Source organism: Schistocerca serialis, chromosome 8 (assembly GCF_023864345.2).
Source record: "Schistocerca serialis cubense isolate TAMUIC-IGC-003099 chromosome 8, iqSchSeri2.2, whole genome shotgun sequence".
Taxonomy (NCBI): Eukaryota; Metazoa; Arthropoda; class Insecta; order Orthoptera; family Acrididae; genus Schistocerca; species Schistocerca serialis.
In genome coordinates this window covers 219,657,834-219,683,409 of record NC_064645.1, presented here as the reverse complement: position 1 = coordinate 219,683,409, position 25,576 = coordinate 219,657,834, and positions in this window count along the sequence as shown.

The window sequence follows — 25,576 nt, the reverse complement described above, 5'->3', positions numbered from 1 at the left end:
GGAAGCGTACGACAACAATGATTTGGTGGCGTAGACGCTTCCATTGTGGTCGAACAAGTCTGACTTACAAAGTACGAAATCGGATAAAACGTTTCTGTAGAAGATCTAGAGCCGCAAGACCTGTGCATGACCTGGTGCTCGAAGACCAACCGATCACACTGGAGCCGATAATGGAGAAACCTGTCGGTCCTGGATCAGTTTTCAATACCTTGTACGATAATTTGAATTTGACGAAGGTCGGCGCCCGCTATCTCCCGCGACTTCTCACACCTATTCGAAAAACACCGTCGAATCGAAGCAGCAGGGGAAACGTTGCAGCTGTGCAAGGCCAAACGGATGGTAGCCTTATCCACCTCATCAACACTGACGAGTTCTGGATGTATCACTATGCAACGAGAGAAAGGTGCAAAGCAAGAAGTGGGAAGATATGAACTGCTGGTCGCCGAAAAATGTGAATCCTCTTCCATCTTCGCAGTGATCATATTAGTGTTTCTCTCTACTGCTGAAGTGAAATGCTAACAGATCAGTCTGTTCATTCTGAGAAATCAGATGTAGGGCTGCAAGCCATACAAATGTGCATATATACGTTCAGATCACAATTTATTAATTATGTAGAATAGGATGAAGTTTTATGAGACTACTCATGTAGAATCAATGATCGAAGAAGTGGGAAACGTAAATACTAGGGAATAAAGAGATACGCTTGAAGTCCACTGAGGCTTCAGATACTGCGATGATGACTAGCTCAGTAGGCAATCGATATGAAAATGGATGGCTCTAAAAAGGGAAATCATAGTAATTGGAGAGAGAAACATAGGTACACGAAGGGTAACTACCATGGGTAAGAGAAGAAATACTTGTTTATCTACGAAAGAAGGAAGCACAAAAATGTCCAGGAAAATTCAGGATTAAAAAAATACAAATCAACTAGGAATGAAATAAGTAAGAAGTGCAGGGAATTGAAGGTGAAATGGCTCCATGAGAAATGTGAATAAATCTAAAAAGAAATGAGTGTCACAAGGACGGGCTCCGCGTACAGAAAAGTAAAATAACCTTTGGTGGCCGGCCGTTGTGACCGAGCGGTTCTAGCCGCTACAGTCTGGAACCGCGTGACCGCTACGGTCGCAGGTTTGAATCCTGCCTCAGGTATGGATGTGTGTGATGTCCTTAGGTAAGTTAGGTTTAAGTAGTTCTAAGTTCTAGGGGACTGATGACCTCAGAAGTTAAGTCCCATAGTGCTCAGAGCCATTTGAACCATAACCTTTGGTGAAATTACAGAAAGGAGGGGGGGGGGGGGGGTAGCAGTAAGAGTTGAATGGGAATTACACTTTTAAATGAAGAGGAGAGAGAGGATAGGTGTAAAGAGTACATTGAAGGCCTTTATGATGGGATGGACTTGTCTGACGACATCTAGGTCTACATCTGCAACTATATCTACATTATTACTCAGCAAATTAAGTTCCTGTCAGTCAGTTTATCGAACTAGCTTCAAGCTGTTTCTTTACCTTTCGAACAGCGTGCGGGAAAAATGAGTACATAAATATTTCCGTGTGACCTCTAATTTCACTCATTTTATTATGATGATCATTTTTCCCTATATAGGTTGGCGCTAACGAAATACACTCCTGGAAATTGAAATAAGAACACCGTGAATTCATTGTCCCAGGAAGGGGAAACTTTATTGACACATTCCTGGGGTCAGATACATCACATGATCACACTGACAGAACCACAGGCACATAGACACAGGCAACAGAGCATGCACAATGTCGGCAATAGTACAGTGTATATCCACCTTTCGCAGCAATGCAGGCTGCTATTCTCCCATGGAGACGATCGTAGAGATGCTGGATGTAGTCCTGTGGAACGGCTTGCCATGCAATTTCCACCTGGCGCCTCAGTTGGACCAGCGTTCGTGCTGGACGTGCAGACCGCGTGAGACGACGCTTCATCCAGTCCCAAACATGCTCAATGGGGGACAGATCCGGAGATCTTGCTGGCCAGGGTAGTTGACTTACACCTTCTAGAGCACGTTGGGTGGCACGGGATACTGCGGACGTGCATTGTCCTGTTGGAACAGCAAGTTCCCTTGCCGGTCTAGGAATGGTAGAACGATGGGTTCGATGACGGTTTGGATGTACCGTGCACTATTCAGTGTCCCCTCGACGATCACCAGTGGTGTACGGCCAGCGTAGGAGATCGCTCCCCACACCATGATGCCGGGTGTTGGCCCTGTGTGCCTCGGTCGTATGCAGTCCTGATTGTGGCGCTCACCTGCACGGCGCCAAACATGCATACGACCATCATTGGCACCAAGGCAGAAGCGACTCTCATCGCTGAAGACGACACGTCTCCATTCGTCCCTCCATTCACGCCTGTCGCGACACCACTGGAGGCGGGCTGCACGATGTTGGGGCGTGAGCGGAAGACGGCCTAACGGTGTGCGGGACAGTAGCCCAGCTTCATGGAGACGGTTGCGAATAGTCCTCGCCGATACCCCAGGAGCAACAGTGTCCCTAATTTGCTGGGAAGTGGCGGTGCGGTCCCCTACGGCACTGCGTAGGATCCTACGGTCTTGGCGTGCATCCGTGCGTCGCTGCGGTCCGGTCCCAGGTCGACGGGCACGTGCACCTTCCGCCGACCACTGGCGACAACATCGATGTACTGTGGAGACCTCACGCCCCACGTGTTGAGCAATTCGGCGGTACGTCCACCCGGCCTCCCGCATGCCCACTATACGCCCTCGCTCAAAGTCCGTCAACTGCACATACGGTTCACGTCCACGCTGTCGCGGCATGCTACCAGTGTTAAAGACTGCGATGGAGCTCCGTATGCCACGGCAAACTGGCTGACACTGACGGCGGCGGTGCACAAATGCTGCGCAGCTAGCGCCATTCGACGGCCAACACCGCGGTTCCTGGTGTGTCCGCTGTGCCGTGCGTGTGATCATTGCTTGTACAGCCCTCTCGCAGTGTCCGGAGCAAGTATGGTGGGTCTGACACACCGGTGTCAATGTGTTCTTTTTTCCATTTCCAGGAGTGTATTTTCACACTTTGAGGAGGAAGCTGCCACCCCAGTTTGTGTATCACACCCGTCGCACACTCTGCCTTATTTCACGATAATATGTGATGGCAAAAGAAAAAGAAGTCGACAAGGAGTAGGACGGGGATCCTGTATTAAAATTAGATATTTAAAGAGCTTAATGTCATAAGGCGGAAAGCGTAGATAACATTCCATCGCATTCCTAAAATCATTATGGATGTGACTATGAAATGACGTTTCTCGTTGGTGTGTAGAATTTATAAGACTGGCGATATACCATCAGACTTTCGCAGAAGTATCAGTTCGGAAGATAGCAAAAGCCGTCAAGTGCGAGGCAGTCCTCACACCATTGATAATCAAAGCAGAGCTGGAGAAAAATCATGACACATTCACTGGATTTGTCAGCATGGAAAAAAGTCCGACAATGTAAAAGGGTGCGAGGTTTTCCAAATTCTGAGAAAAATAGTGTTAAATTATAGGGAAAGACAGGTAAAATACATATGAACAACAACCAAGTGGAAACTATAAAATTGAAATTCCAAGAAAGAAGAACTCGGATAAAAGAGTGTGTAGGACAGGGGTGCTTCATCGAAGAAGCAGTGATGGAAATAAAAGAAAGGTTCAAATGTGAGATTTAAATTCAGGATGACCATAAACCAATGGTAAGATTAACATTTGATTTGGTGATTACGAAGAGGTCGAAATTCTGCCACCTAACTCCAGAAATGGTAATCACGAAGCAGACGACGTTAAGGATTTCTGCAACACAGGCAGCAAAATAAGGTATGATGGATGGAACAAGAAGGGCATCAAAAGCAGAGTAGCACTGGCTGTCTACTGGTATCAAACAAAGGCATCAGTTTCAGAAAGTGAGAATGTAAGTTTGGAGCGCAGCAATCTGTGGTAGTGACACGTGGAGTATGGGAAACCCGGGACAGAAGACATTATGGAGGACTAATGAAAATTAGATGGACTGATGCGGTAAGGAATGACGATGTTTCTCGCAAAATCGACGAAAAAAGGAACGTATGGAACACAACGTTGAGATTTGAATGCGTTCACTATTCCGTAACAGCCAAACTGCATTTGAAAACATGCTATGTCTCATATGACTTCCAAGAACCATACTAATAATTCAGAATGCCATATGAGGAAAATCTAGCTTGTCAGTGTTTTTCTTTAATACATATTCGATGAATCTTGTTAGCTTATTCTTACATTTTTGATGTGTTCACAAATGCATCTTTTAATCAACCTGTTGAAATTATTAGATCTGCCCTTACTACAAACAAAAACCTAACTTTGGCCGAGATTTAATAGTTTGTTGGGTTGCTTGATTTGGTACTGTTCCATTACAATTTCTCATTTAACATTAAAATTGTCGAGCAGCTGCAAGTCGCTAGAACTTTTTTCTCGCACAGGTCTGAAGATGTTCGCGTTGATCTAGTGAAACACGTAAAACAAAAAAAAAGTTACATGCGACTTCTAGCTCTTCTACAACTTTAATTTCTAACGGTTGCTGTTCCCCTGAAGGCAAATGCCTGCGCTCGCTGAATTTCTCATTTAATCATAAGAACTGCGGAGAGAGAGAAGGCTTAGCTATAGTTAATGATACGTCAATGCTTCTGGATGACAAAGAAAATAAAATTTTCAAAGAGAAAAAAATAGCCTCCAGAAAAATTTGTTTGTTATCGGAGATATGTGAATCAGTTCTTCTGTTTGATGGCACGAAAGCTGCACTTGATGAAATACATACAACATTCAGTTCACTTAATAATAAAATAAATCTCACAACAGAACATGCAGAAAACAATTCCATTGGGAAATTCCAGTGTTGTAAATGGACAAAAGGAATACAACTTTTACATCTGCAGGAAGCCAACCTGAAATGATACCACAATACTCAAATCATTACTTCGTTCAAACACAAACAAATATCCTCCTATTAGGTTACTCTTTGACAGACCACACATATTACCGTTGAATGTGAAAGCAACAGTGCAAGGTACTTATCATACAAGTAAGTGCAGTGAATAATGGGAACTCAGTAAAATCGACTGACAAAATTCCAATAAAATACAGATTAACATCATTAAAAATACCACAACAGGAAAACAAATAACATAACACACAAACTTCACAAACTGTCCGTATTTATGTATAGCATCACAAAAAAACTGATAACTTTTGCAGGAATACTGTATACATAACAGAACACGGTGGAATTGCATCTCAACAGTTGTCATGCGTTCTACATTTCCAAAATAGAAAGAACTTTCCATCTTACGCTACAAGAAGCACACTGATGCTTTTAGGATCAACCACTACGACCAATCCACATTAACTAACAGTATACGTCTGAGTGGACGTGGACTAAATGACGTCCACAACATTGTGTGTGCTACACAGAAAAGAATGGAAGAAAACTTGGTCCATTAGAACAATCTCAAATATTGTTATACAAAGAAAAATTGGCTGGAAGCATGTTTCAAACAATGATACACAACTGACGATCACCTGAAGATGAGTCACCAGGACTCATGGCTGGTGACCGAAGGGGGTTTGTTTTTACAATTTTTACGAAAGCACAAAAATCATTTTTGGATCATTGTCTTATAACATGTTGCAATATTTATTAACACCATGTAAGAAATGAAGGAGAGGGTATGTTATTAAACGTAAGCGAAACGAATTTCTTCTAACCAGAAGCAAAAATTAACGTTGCGCTGTGTAACTATTCAATATTTCATGGGTTTTAGCTTCAAGAGTTCGCCAAAATCTGGTGGAGAGGGCAAATGGTTTGTATCAAGGCAGACCCACAAATCCTATAACCTACTGTCAAAAAGTTGACAATTTCCCGATTTTCCTTAATTCCTCATCTATTCAATAAAAATAACTAGTAACTGTAAATAACTGCTATTTTTCTGGACAGAAACTGTGTACATATGATTCTCCTCAATGTCGTTTATGTGGAGACATAAATTAGATATTAGTTACAGTCGGGCTTTAATGCTTTACTACAGTTTGTCTTGTTCTGCTGCAACACGTTTTATGGATTCACTAGGAGGTTGTAAGCTTCTGGGACGATCAAGAGGTTGCAAATAACAGTCGCACCCGCAGGTAACGTAGCATTGTGACTAACAGAGGTATAAGTGGCCGTCCTGTACTTAAACTGTTTACTTACCCAACAGTCAGTCATCATCACATGATAGCCGAAGAAACAGAGAAACCGGTATTGAATAATAATATTGCCTTTCATACAAAATTTTCCTTTTCGCGTTTGTTATCATGATCAGCCAAGTGCTGACGGAGGATGCAAATATCGCTGAAAACTGTTTAAATACCGTCAGCTCGCCTACAAGCTGAAAACCGGTCACCCAATGAATGAAAATGGTTATATATAATAAAAAGCTATCCTTTTTAGATTTCATATACATTTGCTTGATTGCTGTGCAGGTCTTATTTAAGTGCCTGGCAAAGGGTTCATCAAACCACTCGCCAAAGTTACACTCTCGAACAGCACGCGAGAAAACGGGAACTTACATCTCACCGTGTGAGCTGATTTCTCTTATTTTATTATGACGTTCATTTCTTTCTATGTAGGTGAGCGTCAAAAAAACATTTTCCTAATCGGAGAAGAAAGTTGGAGATTGAATTACCTGAAAACATCTCAATGTAAGAAAAAACGCCTTTGTTTTTACGCTTACCACCCCAACTCCGTATCATATCCGTGACACTCTCTCCCAAATATCGAAGAACTTACCCATTATCAAACAAAGGCATTCGGTTCAGAAAGAAACGTCTGAGGATGTAAGTTTGGAGCGCAGCAATCTGTGGTAGTGAAACGTGGACTATGGGAAACCCGGAACAGAAGACAATGTGGAGGACTAATGAAAATTAGGTGGACTGATGCGGTAAGGAATGACGATGTTTCTCGCAGAATCGACCAAAAAAGTAATGTATGGAACACAACGTTGAGATTTGAATGCGTTCACTATTCCGGAACAGCCAAACTGCATATCAAAAATCATGCTATGTCTAATAGCTAACTTATTAGATCTGCCCTTACTAAAAACAAGAACCTAACTTTGGCCGAGATTTAATAGTTTGTTGGGTTGCTTGATCAGGTACTGTTCCATTGCAATTATCCGCCCCGGTAGCTGAGTGGTCAGCGTGACAGACTGTCAATCCTAAGGGCCCGGGTTCGATTCCCGGCTGGATCGAAGATTTTCTCCGCTCAGGGACTGGGTGTTGTGTTGTCCTAATCATCATCATTGCATACCCATCGACGCGCAGGTCGCCGAAGTGGCGTCAAATCGAAAGACCTGCACCAGGCGAACGGTCTACCCGACGGGAGGCCCTAGCCACACGACATTTCATTTATTGCAATTATAATGTTCAGTCAGATTCAAACGGAGGAAACAAGTAACGTGAAAACTCGTTTAACAACGGTTTTGTAGAGGTATTAGTATGGGTAGTGTCTCGCTCGCTGCCTACATCTAACGCTCAGTCGTGTAGTGGGGGACGACCAGTATGTGCCTCACATAATTTCAGCAGTCGCATTCTGTTACAATGCTTCATTTCGTACGCTGCAGGTGTTGACTACACGACTGCTGTTATCTGCACTCCTCTACGAAACTACTAATCTCGTTGCGCAAACAATTTACGCGCCATCTGCTGCATCCGTTCTACTCACTCACTGAACACCATGCACGCAATCCGTTAAAAGGGCTCTTCCAATTCAATGATTTTCCGGCGGAAGCAGAAAGCAGAACATATGGCGTCTGAGAAAGCTCACACGCAAGAAACAGGCTGCAGTTCTGCGACGTATATAATTACGGAGCATGTGGTGCTAAAGAGTTCATGAAATAGATTTACACAAAACATAGCTGAAGGATTCGTTTCCGTCATCACTGATAAATGTTCAGGGCATCCACAATGAAGCAGCTACTATTAATGCTTTTTCAATTATGTAAGACGGTGACGTAAACTTTCATAACAGTGACAAGGTTAATGTTTTGCTGCGTAGGTAAGACTCTCTCACCAGGATAAACGAGAATCGGGCCAAGATATTTCTTCTCACTTAGAATTTCTCTCTAACCCAGTTTCTCAGTTACAGAGGTTCAGGAAAAGCCCGTATCACATAGGTCTTCCTATACCTCTTTCTTCACATAACGTCTCACACTTAGCGATGTTTAATAAAGAGGGGAAACAGAGTAAGGAATGTTTCTTCGGCTATCATGTGATGATGACTGACTGTTGGGTAAGTAAACAGTTTAAGTACAGGACGGCCACTTATACCTCTGTTAGTCACAATGCTACGTTACCTGCGGGTGCGACTGTTATTTGCAACCTCTTGATCGTCCCAGAAGCTTACAACCGCCTAGTGAATCCATAAAACGTGTTGCAGCAGAACAAGACAAACTGTAGTAAAGCATTAAAGCCCGACTGTAACTAATATCTAATTTATGTCTCCACATAAACGACATTGAGGAGAATCATATGAACACAGTTTCTGTCCAGAAAAATAGCAACTATTTACAGTTACTAGTTATTTTTATTGAATAGATGAGGAATTAAGGAAAATCGGGAAATTGTCAACTTTTGACAGTAGGTTATAGGATTTGTGGGTCTGCCTTGATACAAACCATTTGTCCTCTCCACCAGAGTTTGGCGAACTCTTGAAGCTATAACCCATGAAATATTGAATAGTTACACAACGCAACGTTAATTTTTGCTTCTGGTTAGAAGAAATTCGTTTCGCTTACGTTTAATAACATACCCTCTCCTTCTTCATTTCTTACATGTCACTATTTGAATGGTCTATTTCGAGTTTCCCGTACACGATACCATTTGCAACATGAGCTGCTCTTATGAATTTAAGTTTAAGTGACGACTTGGTGAATTTCATTTAAGGAGGCTCTCATGCTGCAGATGAAATACTGTACGAGACACTCACAAGAAACCTCACATGTAGTGACACGCAGGAAATAAACAAAGTTGAAAATATTATGAAACGTACATGCATCCACCTGAGGGAGGGCTACGAATGTCTTAAGACCTAAGAACATAATTCTCTGCGTCGGTCACGTTCAGTACCGCCGTTTACTATAGCAGCACGTGTTTCGGCTGCATGATACCATCGTCAGTTGCACGTCTGTAAGTTACATATTATTTTTCATGTCAACATACACCACAGATATGATGTTTTTGTTGGTATGTTTGATAATGAGATTATGTGACCAAGTTCTACCAAGACATTTACAGCAGGTTACACTCAAACACTTTTTAAAATTAAATATCATAGAAATTAATTGTAATCACCTATTACTTAACTAAGCAGCGAAATTTCCAGATATTGGAATATGTATTTACACCATGAGTAGGTAATATGTAATTTCAATCCATATACGCCACGGTTGAATTAAAAAACAGTTGATCACAACCCAGAGCAGATTTCCCCACGGAAATTCGCTGTCTAACCCCAATCACACACACAGCAACGCCAACATGGTACTTTTGGCTTATGCAGAAAAAAAATAGTGTTTAATTAGTAGATGTGCACCTGAAGACGACAAAACTGTGCCGAAATTCGTTGTGCTATATAATACTAGCAAACATGATTGTAGCAACAAAACTGTGTTTCTTATTAAAGGTTTTGTATTTGACATCAGCGAAAAACTAGAACAAAGCCACATTTATATATCCACATGTTACAGTGTGTAACAATTCTGTATTTAATATCTGACATACTGATATTAAGTCCAGTAACTATGGCGATCATGAGCAGAAAGTAGTTTGGGGAGAACAAACAATGTTTCTTCCTCAAGGCAGACTAATAAGACGCAGATTGGTTTTCTGCACACAAGAATCAGTCAGGAGAAGAGCTAAGTTCATGATGATTGTCAATATTTGAAGATGAAGTTGTACGCCTAAGGAAGAAATGTTGTTGCATGTCACTGATATGAAAGGTTTTAAAATAATCACTAACGACCAATAAAACGTCAGTTAGGAATCAAGCCGATCCTGAGGACAGGGTGATGACAACGACATACTACGCTGGGAGAAATTGTCTCTGCACAAGGAGAACGCAACAACAATCTCTGGAAACGGCTGAATTTTTGCCCAGAGGGAAGAAGGCGAACCGAACTCATGCGGCTGGCATTGACGGCATCGTTGCGGCGGCGAAAACGAATGACATGCTGTTCTCTCCACTTTATTACCAGTGGAGATCACAAACTGATTCCAAGTCTCAGATATGGACACGGAAGCTGCGTGGATGTAAGCACATTTACCGCTGTTGTCGTAAGTTTCGAAAAGGACTACGACGAACTATACTGCCTCCCGAAAAAGCTCGTCACTGGCAAGATCTACACAGTCAAGTGTGATGGAACGGCCCGCTGGAGGGTGCCCTCAAAACTCGTCACAGACTTCAGGATGCTCACTGCAGTCTTTTCTGTGGCCTGAGTTAGCAGAAAGCGTGAACTAGTTCGCATTTATAGTTGTGATCTAGTGATACAGTGTTTGGCTAGAAACCGTAGGGTTGCCATTATGCACCTACTGGTCCTCGGCTGTCAAACTGTTTACGATTTTTTCCGTGGTCTACCGCACAAGTACTATTTCGAGCAAGTCTGGAAGCACATAGAAGACCTAGACTATGATCTGGCCTGCGTGACGTCTAGAGGCTTCCAAGCCAAAGACGCACCGCGAGACGTTACTTGCCTTCGACGTAGCGAGCGACTTCTCTCACAACCTGACTCCCAGCTCGTCTTGAGAATTGTCGCGGTCTCTGGATGGACCTATGTGCCAAGAGGGTTTATTCTTAATGTTTTAATTTCCAGGTATCAGCAATATCGCTACACTGCTCCATGCCGCTGAAGTGTGTTAAAATCACCGACAGCTACAGCAGCCAAGACTGCTGTGATAGTATGACCACCCCTTTGCGCTGGCTGTGGACAAGAACATGTTTCCAGATACCACAGCTGCATTTGTTTTAAACGTGTGGTGGCAAGAACTACAGGCCCACGTCCAGGACTCATCAATCCTCCAAAGTTCGCCTCTTACTGGCATTTTGGTAAGGAGCCACTAAGGACCACCTACACTTCATACGGGACACCTGCTGCTGGCGAGAAGAGTGAGTAGCCTCATCTTAAGGCGACAGTTGGTTCCCGCAAGACGTGTAGCCAAGAAGTCCAAAGTCTTGGCTGGCTCTGAGCACTATGGGACTCAACTTCGAAGGTCATCAGTCCCCTAGAACTTAGAACTACTTAAACCTAACTAACCTAAGGACATCACACGCATCCATACCCGAAGAAGGATTCGAACCTGCGACCGTAGCGGTCGCGCGGTTCCAGACTGTAGCGCCTTTAACCACTTGGCCACCCCAGCCGGCACCAAAGTCTTGAGCACAGTGCATAAAAGTCGTACCACCTCAGAGTGACTACCAGTGCGACAACCCAACACTGAGTGTATCATAAAGAGGATGCGGCGCTCACGCTTCTGCTGTGACCCACCAGCAGGACATGCCCACCTGCGCCCAGCCAATGCCATTTCCTAGAGAGGAGCTTTGGAAAGGACAAGAGGTTCAGGCGTCTCCATGCGACGACATCGGCAGCATCTTGGCCACGCTGCAGATGCAGATTTAGTTTGTGGATCACCTGCTGCAGACTGTTCCTCAGCTCATCACTCGTGCACTTGAGGAGACTGTACAGGCTATTCGCAATGCATCCTTGCGAATCCACTATGGTCTGTAGCCTGTTAAAACCATCTGTGTGTGGAATTCCATCTGTCTCTGCCAACAAAACAGAGAGTTTCCTGCACGAGGATGTGTGTCTGTGAGTAGGACTAACTTGAAGCTGATGGTTAAGTGTGTGCTGCAAATTGCTCCTGCTGCCAGGCGACATGCCTACGACCAGTGTTAAGACAGCTGCTAATGCGTGTAAATTTCTCTCTCACTACCAGACTTGACAATGGAGTCCACAACTGTCGTTGGCAATATGAAAATCACCTTTGTCGCGGCCTACCACCCGCCTAGTTATCCTCTCATCTCACTCCAAGCAATATTTTTATTGGATGCTATTTCAATGGCAGGCATGAGGCTTGGAGCTACCGCCTCACAAACGTCAATGGGAGGCGACTTCAAACCACTACAGAACAGATAAGTGAAGCAGTTGTGGGCCCCTATGAGCCAAAAATATATCATCAAACGATTGCTGTTCATAATTTCTAAAGGGGATATACTCCACTTAGCTCTAATCACGTATCCGTATTACTCATTATAGGTGTTGATGAAATCCCAGCACCATACTGGAGCCTGGACATCCGACATAGTACTTGTCTCCAACGGGATCGGCAGTAAGGCATCCATCCACCATCTAATGTAACAAGCATCGGAATCTCCATCTGCCACTGCCTCAGTGCCAGCAATTCCTAGACTGTTCTCGCCAACTCCAGCCAGATATCTTGGCAGCAGTCACCAAAAAGAATGAAGTCGTGTGGGAGTAGCCGCAGACACAACTACCGTTAACCAAGTGGTTGCTGTGTTAGATGCGATGGGTCATCAAAGTCGCAGTCAATCAGCACTGCCATCAGGAGTGGTCCAACAGTCCCAAGACAGTACAGATCCAAAATGGAACGGCGTAGACAGCTATAAGAACACTGACCATCAAAGTCCATGACCTTTTTGACGTCTCTGAGGCAAATAATACAACAGTCAACAACACTGTACATCCATTTCAGACCACTCTAATCGAATCATAGCTCCTGGTCTTCCTAACCACAGACGATTAGGTACAGCGTCTGGAAGCTGTCACTGCACAACTGGTGGCTTGGCATCTGCACAGCCTCAATGGCAGAAAAGCAGGAGGTCTCATCGCCATTCATGCACATTGCAGAACTGCAGTTCTGTAGCAGGCGACCACTACTGGTTCTCATGTTGGCCAAACGACTTCCCATATCATCAGCTTTGGATGGTAGGTCTATGGGAAGGTGTCGCATTGCCAGATGAACAATATTTCTTGATACACCAATCCAATGGTCATGTCTCAATATGCCATTGTAGCCGTCACTGCTAAATGTAGATGGTGGCATGTGGTGGAGGAATGTTGGATGTGGATGGAAACTGTCAGGATGCGCCGTATTAAAACTCAGCCGTGATCGTAAGGTGTTTTATTATTCCCAGCAACAGTGCTGCATTCCTCTCTGTCTATTTCACAGGGTCCTGCAATGCTTAGGATGCCATTTGACCCTCTGCAAAACAGCTTGGCGCAGAAGGGTGTGCCAGCCGTGTACAGCTGCAAAGTTTTGATGACATCAGGAAACGCTGGCAGCTGACTCAACAGCCTTTGTCCCTGCTGCCTTGACGCCGCTCACGGGGAGCTGCAGGGTGGTCCACTGCATGCTTCTTCACCGTCGTGGTTAAGATTGCGGCGACAACAAGCGTCTGTGATCCGACAGCCAAATCTGTGGCCCTCGCCGTGGGATGCCTCTGGTTTTTGTTGGGAGCCAATAAGAGTTCCCACCATAGCGAGCCGTCCAGTTGCCCGCTGTTGGCTGGGTATGGACCCCGTGTTGACCTCAGAGTGTCGAACCAGCGACCCGCTGTGGACTGGAATGCTGGCGCCCCATCTGGTGCTGTGTGTAGCTGGTGGTGTGACACGCCCTGCCGTTCAGGAGAGTTGCTGCGCTTGAATCCCCTTCGTTAGAAAACCGGCACCTATTTATACACAGGTGTGACCCTCTGTTTTGCTAATGCACTGCTCCGAATCACATACTCCAGTGGAAGACTCTGCAGGAGAGACGCCCAGTGGCTCGGTACGGGCTTTTGTTAAAGTTTCTAGAACATACCTTCGCCGAAGAGTCAAGCAGTATATTGCTCCCTCCTACGTATATCTCGCGAAGAGACCATGAGGATAAAATCAGAGAGATTAGATCCCACACAGAAGCATACCGACAATCCTTCTTTCCACGAACAATACGAGACTGGAATAGAAGGGAGGAATGTTCAAATGTGTGTGAAATCTTATGGGACTTAACTGCTAAGGTCATCAGTCCCTAAGCTTACACACTACTTAACTTAAATTATCCGAATGACAAACACACACACCCATGCCCGAGGGAGGACTCGAACCTCCGCCGGGATCAACCGCACAGTCCATGACTGCAGCGCCCTAGACCGCTCGGCTAATCCCACGCGGCAGAAGGGAGAACCGATAGAGGTACTCAGGGTACCCTCCGCCACACACCGTCGGGTGGCTTGCGGAGTATGGATGTAGATGTAGATACTTATAAAACCTAGGTTGCGCCATGCAAACCGCTGCATTTACTCTTTTCAGCGGTTTGGCAGCCGTGTGGCCTCCATCCCACTTCGCAACCGCTGGTCAGCGTAACTTACTGTCAGACAGGCCCCCACCTGGCTGTAAGTTGTGCGCTCACAAATATTGCACCGAATCACGGTGGTGCCACTACATTATTCCCCCCTTCAGAGAGACCCAATCCCCGGGTCCATCTCTAACTACTCTTAAACTTGTTTGTGTCAGCACGTACTTATGACATTAACTACCACTATCAGAAAACTTAGATGTGTTCTAGTCCTCTTAAACACATGACATGAGACAAAACGTTAAAATTCCTTAGTGGATGACCACTCCACTTAATGCTCGATCAACCCCTTACCAACCCGTCTTACTCCCTGGTCAGAATGAAAACAACACACAACAAAGTTAAAGCTTCAATGGCACTTGGCACAGAGGTGCTCAAGATGATTGCTACTTGCCGTTGCCCTTCCCTATAATCAGCGACATGTTGCACAAGCTCTTCAGCTGATATGCACCCCTCTTGCTCTGAAATGAAGTGGTTTGCGGATCTCTGTCCCCGGGAGGATCATATTACTCGAAAACACAAACAACATATGAAAATACAATGCCTAATTAATCTACGCAAACGCAATGACATATAACAAGAAAACAAAAAACTACAAATGCTCTACTACTTTCTGGATCGCAAAGCATATGTTGCATCATGCTGTACTTATCTTTCTGGTTTTCCCTGCGCTTAACACCACTCTCTCTTTCTCTTTCCTTCGTGTGACATGCCTGGAATCACATCCGGACAACTTTTAAATGGCTGCAACCGAATAAAATTTACTATCGTTGTTCTAGTTGACAGCTGAAGCTTAACATTAATGGGGGATGTGGTTTCAAGTACTTGGTATGGCCCTTGATACCTCGAGATGAACATCTTGGTTTTCCTTTTTGGTATATAGGAGCTGGACAGCATTGCCCAATGCCCTACTGTATACTGCGGGCCGGCCGAAGTGGCCGTGCGGTTAAAGGCGCTGCAGTCTGGAACCGCAAGACCGCTACGGTCGCAGGTTCGAATCCTGCCTCGGGCATGGATGTTTGTGATGTCCTTAGATTAGTTAGGTTTAAGTAGTTCTAAGTTCTAGGGGACTAATGACCTCAGCAGTTGAGTCCCATAGTGCTCAGAGCCATTTGAACCATTTGTATACTGCGGTAAACTTCCTTTCCGCTTCACTGCGTCTTCCTGCCTTTCCAAAGCCTTCGTATTCCTCTTTTGTTCCAGTTTCCAAACATCTGAAATTGTGCTTGCGAATTGACATACAGATCCACCAATCCTTCCTTTCTGCAGCTTCACTACATCAAATGGTGAAGGCATTTTTCGCCCGTACACTACCTCAAACGGAGACAAACCGGTATTGTTATGGACTTTTGCATTGCATGTACGTACAGTATGCTTCACGTACTCGTCCCACAATCGGTGATGAGAATCCACATAAAAACTCAGCATCTTCCTGATCGTTCTGTGTACCTGTTCTGTCCTACCGTTCACCTGTGGATGCAATGCGCTCATCCTCTACTACTTTACGTTCAACAATTTACACAGTTCCTTCATTAAATCTGATATGAAGTTGGTTCCTTGGTCAGTAATTATTGTCTCCGGTGCACCAAACTTCTTAATACAGTTGTTTATTAATGCTTGCATGACCATTGCTGCCTGTTGATTTGTCATGGCCACCATCTCCACATACCTCGAAATATGGTCTATTACTGTCAGAACGAATCGGTTCCCCGATGGTGTTCGACTGAAAGGTCCTAAGTCATCAATTCCCAACAAAAAAAAAAAAAATGGAAATATTGCTTCCGGCAGTCGTTTAGCTGAATCCTTTTATGACTCAAATCTGCTCTCTGTGGACATGGTATACAATTCTTGACATACTGATCCGCATCTACTTTCTTACCTCTCGACGAATACCTCTCTGCTATTCTCCCATTCGTCACTCTTCACCCACCATGATCAGATTACACGTGATCATGTGCTTCTTTTAAAACCTCATCTCTCAGCTTCGCTGGCACTACTACCTTGGCCCTAACTTCATTTCCCCGCTACACACTGGACTCGCATTCGGAAGGACGACGGTTCAATCCCGCGTCCGGCCATCCTGATTTAGGTTTTCCGTGATTTCCCTAAATCGCTCCAGGCAAATGCCGGGATGGTTCCTCTGAAAGGGCACGGCCGAGTTCCTTCCCCTTCCTTCCCTAATCCGATGAGACCGATGACCACGCTGTCTGGTCTCCTTCCCCAAACCAACCAACCAACCATTTCCCCGCACAGAAGACCGCCATACATATTAAATTGTGGCTGTGTCCGATATAATTTACAATCGTTGTCAGCGTCCTGTAATACTTGCCATACTGCTAGGTCATAACTTATGACTTCTACTTTTCCCACTTTCCTACTCAGTGCATCCGTATTACCGTGACTTTTCCCAGGCTTGTGCACCACCTTGTAGTCGAATTCACTAAGCCTGACAGCCCACCTAGCGAGTCTAGTGGACGGATCCTTCAACCCAAACAACCACTTCAACGCAGCATGATCTGTCACTACCCAAAATCTTCTCCCATATTAATATCATTTAAAATATGTGATTCCATAGATTACGCTAAGCATCTCCCTCTCTATTGTTGAGTAATTCCTCTCTGCTGCATTCAACTGCCTAGAAGCATAGGCTACAGGAAGTTCTTTCCCATCAATTTCCTCACCAAGTGTACACCCTAATGCTTGATTCGATGCATCACATGTAAGAATAAATTCCTTTTCAAAATCAGGAAACACAAGAACCGGACTTGATGTTATCACTTCTTTCAGTTTGTCAAACGCTTTTTGACACTTTTCTGTCCACTCAAATTTCACACCCTTCAGTAACAATCGCGTCAATGGCCGTGCTAAATCAGGAAAACCCTTCATGAAATTTCGGTAGAAATGGCAAGTTCCGACAAATGATTGCGCTTCCTTAACTGTTTTCGCCTCCTGAAAATCTCTTACAGCGTGTACCAGCCTCCGATCTGTTCGCACTCCGTCCTTACTAATCATTAGACCTAAATATTTCACTCTTCCAATGGAAAATGACACTTCTTTAGGCTCAACGTCAAAAGAGCTGCTCTTAACCTCATAGAGACTTCCCTTAACCGCTGTCTATGCTGCTCCATACTACTTGAAAACACTATAATGTCATCCAAATAGACAAGACACTGCCGTGGTTTCAAACCCCATAACACATTGTCTAGCAACCTCTGAAACGTTGCCGGAGCGTTTTTCAAACCGAATGGCATTCCAATGGACTCGTAATGGCCTCCAGGAGCAGATAAAGAAGTTTTTGGACGATCCTCTGGAGCCACTTCTAACTGATGATAACCACTTGTCAGATCCATCGTAGAAAAGTACTGGCACTGTTCTAAGTAATCCAAGACATCCGACAAGTTTGCAATGGGGAATGCGTCCCTTACTGTCTTATTATTGAGGTATCAGCAGTCACAACACAACCTGTATTTCTTAGTTCCATTCATAGATTTTTTTAGGCACAATGACAATGCCCGCTTCCCAGCAACTATTACTATGCTCCATAATACCATCCACAAGCTGCTGATCAATGGAATCCTCCACAATCGGCTGCAAATACCTCGGTATTCTGTATGGGTTACAGTAAACATGTGCTTCGTTCCCTGTTGGTATCCTATGTTGAACTAACGGAGTTGCTGGTAACGGCCCTCACGGAAAAAACAATTCCTTAAATTTCCTCAACAATTCTTCTACATGCTCTTTTTCTCCTCCTTTCAAATGCTTAACTTTGTTACGAAATGCAGTTCTACTGGCAGTTAGTGGTTGGTCGCTACGCCTATCTCTCTAACACCAGTCTTTGTCGTCTGGTACATCCAAATTCGCTACTAAAACTCCTCTTCCCAAATTCTCGTCTACAGCGTTAAGATTATCCACATTCACGGGGACTACTCGTCCGTCGATTCGCTCTTGTATGCGTACAATACTACGTTTCACAAAACAACCTAATGCATTCATAATTGGACTTTCCCTACGCGAAAGTCAACTGTCACTGACCCCAAATGTATGAACTCTTTATCCCCCACTCCACACAACCCATATCGTTGAGTCGTGCTCTGGTTTGATTTGGTGCCATTGACAGGTTGACGTCGTGTTTTGGAATTGTCACTTCTCGTTTTCTTATCCTGTTCACTGACGCCACTACGTTTGCTCGCTTTGCCTGTCCGTCAGTGGGTGCAGCAGTGCTTATCGATAGCAAGTACTGCGGTACAATCTTCGGAGTGACCCCTGGTATTTCCTTGTCGTCGTGTGTCAGGAAGTTCGGTTAGGATGGTGGAGCAGTGAGGTTCGCACAGCGCCAGTACTCGCCGGGACAGCTGGCGATACATGCACTGCCCGATGGAAGGATGTGGTCGTGAGAGTGCACGACCACCTTGAGGTCAGGATTCTGCAAGTACAACTTGAATGGATCGTTATATTCGATTAGTGCACCCTTCACTTGTGTGTGTGTGTGTGTGTGTGTGTGTGTGTGTGTGTGTGTGTCCGTCCGTGGAAGTGACCTCATGGCAATAAGCTGTCAGTCGGCGATTCGTACTGGCACCTTTCCCTAGCCTGAATTGAGCGGGGACGACCGTTGGTAGGTCGTTCGGTTGGTCGTGTCATCGGACGACGTGTATTTGGTCTTCCGACCGCTTCTGGGCACTTCGTGTCTGTGTCGACTTGTGATTCGTGCTTGTTGTTCCACAGTGACTGGTTTTAGCTTTGTTTGAGTTGTTGCTGGAATTGTTTTCGTGGGTCCGTTTGTATCTAGTGTGTTTGTATGAGCAGTTATTTTAATGATGTCTGCGTACTCCATTTGTGGAGTGCTTCCTTCTGCCTTTCGGTGTTTTAAAAGCCGGATTCTGCAGACGGAGTGCTGTCTCTCACTTCGACCTCGCCTGAATTATTTCATCGTTGTACTGCGTACCAGATGTTAGGTGGATTTGGTAAGAGGGTTAGTCGGCGTTTAAACTGTCTTTCGTTTGAGTTGCCATCCTGTTATGTGAACATAACGCTTGGCTGCCTGTAACTGTTTCAGCACATAAGCAGCTGTAGGGACTTTCTCAGGTTGATCCTTGGAGCACTTCCTGTGGATCACTCCCTTCTCATTTGGTCTGACTGTGTCAATTGTTTAAAGATAATATTTTGTTTAAATTATTCCTACGCTTGTGCCCTTCATCCAACATATAATTTGAATTCTTTCTTAATAAAGCCTTCAGCCGTCAGTGTAGCTTGTGTTACAGTCATTTGTTTTAATGATTGTTTTTAAAATTATTTTGGTATTTTTAACAAGTAAATGTCATACTCATTTGTAATTCAGGTCTTCACCCGTTAATTGTTCTGAAGTATTGCTTGTGGCCTTCAGCCGACAAATAATTTTGGATTCCTTCGTAATGAGGCCTTCAGCCGTCAATGTAGCTTGTGTTGCAGTTAATTTTTTTTTAAATGATTGTACGTGTTTACTGTGCAACCAACGGTAACTGATTAGGCCCCTTCCACACCTTTTCCTGCCTTCCCTAAGTCCCACGTTTCAAACGTGGTGGGTCTAACTTCCTTAATCCCATTAAACTCTCAGTAGCCACTGACACTTTCGCTCCTGTGTCCAACAAAATCTTAAACTATTTAGTTCCTTTGGATCCTATGGCTGAGCATTCCACCTCTGCATACATGTTTGTAGAACTGAAATTAAACAGGAGCTCCCTTAGGTGGGTCTTGTGCCGCCTCTGAAGTTTAACCATTGTCCACCTCTACTAACTCCACTTCTCCACCCTCTACACTACTGATTTCCATCCCTTCCTCTAGACCTCGGTGAATGGGTACATTGCCTCTGCACATTTCCCGTACTACCACACTCATAACATTGTATACCCACTGTAAATACTGTTGGTATGTCACGTACCCCCGTTGCCACGTCTATTTCCTCACACTGGATTGCCAGCTGAATGGCCGGGTACAAATCTTTCGGAGTCCCTTCACGCACTTTCCGTGCCATATGCTCCGGTAACCCCTCAAAAATACGTCAGGTGTCCTTTTCTTGGCCTCCTGCAACACAACACCATTCGCTTCACCGCTCTGACCCAGTTCGTAAGTATACTAATTAATTTCTCTTATTCTGTCCGCAAATTTCTCTACCGTCTCCCCCTGTCTCTTCCTCATTGTACTCGACCTCTCCCTAAATTACCGAGCGCTATTCTGTTTCTTGTACCTTTGTAAAAGCCCCTCCTTCAGCTGCTTAAATGGTCCTGCCTTACTTAAGGCCTGTGAACACCCTAAATGTGTCCTCACTTCACCCGTTAATCTAATATAGGCTACATGTAACAACTGTTCAACAGACCAACCATTCATCACAGCTAAAGTTTCCAAGTCCCCCACAAACGAACGCACATCCCCAGACTCCTTGTCAGAAAACGAAATAATCAAACTCATGGCAGCTGGATCAATCTCCTGCTATGGCACCCTAGGCAACAATGACTGATCACATGCGGTTTCATACTCACTCCTAAATGTTAATTCACTTCTCAACTGCGTATGGTCCGCTGACAATTGTGCTACCTTTTCCAACAAAATCCGTACCGCTTCTGGTTCCGACACACCTTGCGTCATTGACTCTGCCATTGTGTTGATTTCCTTAACAGTTAGTCCCATTTCAACCTATAAAATCCCACACAAACAAAACTTAAAACATTATACTCAACCCAATACAAAAGTAATTAAATGCCATGAAAGAAAAAAAATCTTACTGCCCCAAACACACTAACACTTACTCTGACAACGCAAAAAGAAAGAAAATTTCCAACACTCAAAAAGAAAAATTGGTCATCACTCACCACATTTTGTGACTGTAATGCAGGTGGTGGGCTCAAACATCATACTTTACAGACGACACCCGCTATTCTGACACCAAATGTAGCCATCTCTGCCAAATGTAGATGTTGGCATGTGGTGGAGGAATGCTGGACATGGATGGAAACTGTCAGGATGCGCCATATTGAAACTCGGCCGTGATCTTTAAGTGTTTTATTATTCCCAGCTACAGTGCCGCATTCCTCTCTGTGTATGTCACAGGGTCCCGCGATGCCGAGGCCGCCACTTCGCTCTCTGCAAAACAGCTTGGCACGGAAGGGCTAACTCAGCAACCCGTGCAACGTACTACAGTGTGCCGGACTTGTACAGCCACGCAGTTTGGACGACGCTGGCAGCCAATTCAGCAGCCTTCATCCCCGTTGCCTCAGCGTTACTCGCTGGGAGCCGCAGGGTGGCCCGTTGTGTGCTTCTTCGCCGTCGTGGTTAAGATAGCGGCTACAACAAGTGCCCGCGATCCGACAGCCAAATCTGCGGTCCTCGCCTCGGGATGCCTGTGGCGTGTGTTGGGAGCCAGCAAGACTGCCCGCAGTAGCGAGCCTTCAAGTGGCCCACTGTTCGCTGGCTATGGACCCCACGTTGACCTCAAAGGTTCGAAGCAGCGACCCACTGTGGACTGGAACGCTGGCATTCTGCTGCGTGTAGCCGGTGGTGTGTCACACCCTGCCATCCAGGAGAGCTGCCACACTTGAATACCATTCGTTAGGCAACTGGCACCTATTTATACGCAGCTGTGCTCCTCTGTTTTGCTATTGCACTGCTCCAAATCACGTGCTCATAACACCTAGGTTGTGCCAGTGGGCTCCTTCTGTCTGTAAGTTGCACCATGCAAACCGCTGTATTTACTCTTTCGGCGGTTCGATGGCCCTGTGGCCTCCATTCTAATCTGCAGCCACTGGTCAGTGTAACTTACTGTCAACAGGCCTGCACCTGGCTGTAGCTTATGTGCTCAGAAATATTGGACCGAATCCAACTTTCCTATCTTAAACGGTGGTGCCACTACACCGTCAACGTGGCCAACAGCTGCTTGAAGCATGCTTCATACCAAGCATGCAAGCCGATAGGGAACAGAATAATGCAATAGGGTGCATTCACATGGGCTTCCAAAAGACCTCTGGCAGAGATTGAAGACAACACGACAGCTGTGGACTATGTGAACATCACTGTGCACCACCTGCATCTCCCTTTCGGCGATAGAATCTCCCAGTACTATAAATGGTAGTGTTAGTCGCCAAAATAGTGTGATAGGAGGGTGGTAGTGAACGCACGTTGATGTGTAGACAACCAAATTCGCCTGATGTGAGACCCATGGCACACATCTGGGACGATATCGGTCACCTATCAAATACGTGACATGAATATTATTTGCTGTACTGTGTTCCAATGTGCACCAACACGCTATTGAACAGGTGGTTATAAAGTTTTCGAATATCAGTGTATCTGGGCAACTGAAAATATAGTGGAGTGGCGTATATACCGAAACCCAGCTACAGTAATAAAAAAAAATTCCTGCCCACAAGAAATTGTATCACAATTGATTATCACTTTCGACATTTCAGCCATCGTCATATCTAATGATTACAGCAGCGACATATAGGCTCATAATCTATGCTGATGATTGACTGCACGCCCACGTGTTACTGCTGTAATCATTAGACCTCGTGGTAGCTGCAAAGCCGAAAGCGGAGAATTTTTAATAAAATAGCACGGAAACACGATTTTGACGTTTGTAATCTAATGCAACACTAAGACCGGAGGTCTCCTCTGCAGGTCAAAACAGCATCATTTCGAGAGAATAATATAAAATAAATGCTGCAGTAATCTTTGTTCATCTACATACATACTTTGTAACAGTTATAAATAGTATGTTATGTTAATGTTATTCAGGAGCACTTGGTGTAATTTCCTTTGCCTTTTTTCTAATTTTGAAGCCCAACAGAGTGGTAAAATACATTGTACTCCTTAATTAGAGTATGTCTACATGCCTTTAGTTCTACTGCATACTAGGCTAATCCATCAAATTTTAACGATGTATGCCCAGAACGATACGGCTGTAACTCCAGTATGCCCATTTCTTGGTTTATACTGCTGTTAAGACCTATTTACATCTTTAATCTTTTATTTTGGTATGTTCTTTTCGCTACACCTCTGTTGGTTGCTTTTTATTCTGTATTTTACGTATGACTCACCTTGTATGATTTTCACACCCAACTGACAATGGTTACCGAGTCATATCTGAGAAACAGCGATAATCATAACATACACTCCTGGAAATTGAAATAAGAACACCGTGAATTCATTGTCCCAGGAAGGGGAAACTTTATTGACACATTCCTGGGGTCAGATACATCACATGATCACACTGACAGAACCACAGGCACATAGACACAGGCAACAGAGCATGCAAAATGTCGGCACTAGTACAGTGTATATCCACCTTTCGCAGCAATGCAGGCTGCTATTCTCCCATGGAGACGATCGTAGAGATGCTGGATGTAGTCCTGTGGAACGGCTTGCCATGCCATTTCCACCTGGCGCCTCAGTTGGACCAGCGTTCGTGCTGGACGTGCAGACCGCGTGAGACGACGCTTTATCCAGTCCCAAACGTGCTCAATGGGGGACAGATCCGGAGATCTTGCTGGCCAGGGTAGTTGACTTACACCTTCTAGAGCACGTTGGGTGGCACGGGATACATGCGGACGTGCATTGTCCTGTTGGAACAGCAAGTTCCCTTGCCAGTCTAGGAATGGTAGAACGATGGGTCCGATGACGGTTTGGATGTACCGTGCACTATTCAGTGTCCCCTCGACGATCACCAGTGGTGTACGGCCAGTGTAGGAGATCGCTCCCCACACCATGATGCCGGGTGTTGGCCCTGTGTGCCTCGGTCGTATGCAGTCCTGATTGTGGCGCTCATCTGCACGGCGCCAAACATGCATACGACCATCATTGGCACCAAGGCAGAAGCGACTCTCATCGCTGAAGACGACACGTCTCCATTCGTCCCTCCATTCACGCCTGTCGCGACACCACTGGAGGCGGGCTGCACGATGTTGGGGCGTAAGCGGAAGATGGCCTAACGGTGTGCGGGACCGTAGCCCAGCTTCATGGAGACGGTTGCGAATGGTCCTCGCCGATACCCCAGGAGCAACAGTGTCCCTAATTTGCTGGGGAGTGGCGGTGCGGTCCCCTAGGGCACTGCGTAGGATCCTACGGTCTTGGCGTGCATCTGTGCGTCGCTGCGGTCCGGTCCCAGGTCGACGGGCACGTGCACCTTCCGCCGACCACTGGCGACAACATCGATGTACTGTGGAGACCTCAGGCCCCACGTGTTGAGCAATTCGGCGGTACGTCCACCCGGCCTCCCGCATGCCCACTATACGCCCTCGCTCCAAGTCCGTCAACTGCACATACGGTTCACGTCCACGCTGTCGCGGCATGCTACCAGTGTTAAAGACTGCGATGGAGCTCCGTATGCCACGGCAAACTGGCTGACACTGACGGCGGCGGTGCACAAATGCTGCGCAGCTAGCGCCATTCGACGGCCAACACCGCGGTTCCTGGTGTGTCCGCTGTGCCGTGCGTGTGATCATTGCTTGTACAGCCCTCTCGCAGTGTCCGGAGCAAGTATGGTGGGTCTGACACATCGGTGTCAATGTGTTCTTTTTTCCATTTCCAGGAGTGTATTTCAACACGATTAACGACAGCCACTGGAATAAATAATGTGCGTTTCCCGCGGGGAAACCATAGCAGCTAATGTCCCCTTTTCCCCCACCACTATAGAATCTAGACGATTACATACGATGTTTCACTATCGCGTGGAACCGTATATTTTATTTCATCCTGTCATCGTCTTAGTATACAGGGTGCTACAAAAAGGTACTGCCAAACTTTCAGGAAACATTCCTCACACACAAAGAAAGAAAATATGTTATGTGGACATGTGTCCGGAAACGATTACTTTCCATGTTAGAGCTCATTTTATTACTTCTCTTCAAATCACATTAATCATGGAATGGAATCACACAGCAACAGAACGTACCAGCGTGACTTCAAACACTTCGTTACAGGAAATGTTGAAAATGTCCCCCGCTATCGAGGATACATGCATCCACCCTCCGTCGCATGGAATCCCTGATGCGCTCATGCAGCCCTGGAGAATGGCGTATTGTATCACAGCCGTCCACAATATGAGCATGAAGAGTCTCTACATTTGGTACCAGGGTCGCGTAGACAAGAGCTTTCAAATGCCCCCATAAATGAAAGTCAAGTGGGTTGA